The following is a 922-nucleotide window of genomic DNA, read 5'->3' as shown; positions in this document are numbered from 1 at the left end:
GCAAAACAAATATGTTTAGTGAAAAGAGTCTGTGTTAAATACACAGTGGAAAAGCCAATATCAGAACAGAGCAATTTTCATTTTTCTTTCTTTATTTGACATGAACAGTATGTTTTTTGATGAATCTGGGCATAAAATGTTTCAGACAATCTTCTCATTGTTTTAGTAGCAACTCAAGTAGCAACTCTGTGATAAAACTAACCCCGCCATGTGGAGGCTGACCTTTAACCTAGCTAAGTACAGAAATTAGAGACAATTTAAGGTGCAAAATGGTCTTCAGGGTACATGGGCTGCTGAAATGGCACATTCTAATTCAAGTTCTTATTAATTACATATTTAAACCCATTAAACCCTATTATCTTTAAGAATTGCATGACTATTGCTCTCTCCGAGGAGAGTCTGTGGCCCTCCCTCTCCCCCCTCACTCAGCACAGGCTAGCGTCTTGTGAATTGGCATTTAGCGTTCTCCTCCAAGTGTGTTCAGCTTTCCACTGATGCTTGTTGAACACATAAGCTAGCCTTCACCTTGCTAGCACTAGTGACACTGAGTGTGTTCACATGCACTTAATAATCCGATCATAATCGAAATTTCTTCAGTTATCTAATTATTCAAGTGGTGATGTAAACAGCATTTAGATTTTCTAGTTTGGATAAAGGATTAGAAATCTGATTGAGAAATCTGATAAAAGCCCTATTCGGACAGGATTACATGGGGAGGTGGGGTACTGTAATTATTATGTAATCATTTTAGTACATTATTATGTAAGTTTTTAGTCCTGTCTGAATGCACCATGTCAGTCATTTCTATGTACTGAGCCGCTCAAGAAGGCATAGCAACCTTGGGTTGTTCAAGTCTGTGGCAATCGTCAAGTGCAACACTCAAATCCCGACGGTGAGCCAAATGACTTTTCCGAGGCGCGAC

This window comes from Salminus brasiliensis, chromosome 12 (genome assembly GCF_030463535.1).
Source record: "Salminus brasiliensis chromosome 12, fSalBra1.hap2, whole genome shotgun sequence".
Lineage (NCBI taxonomy): Eukaryota > Metazoa > Chordata > Actinopteri > Characiformes > Bryconidae > Salminus > Salminus brasiliensis.
Note: the sequence above shows the minus strand (reverse complement) of the source record.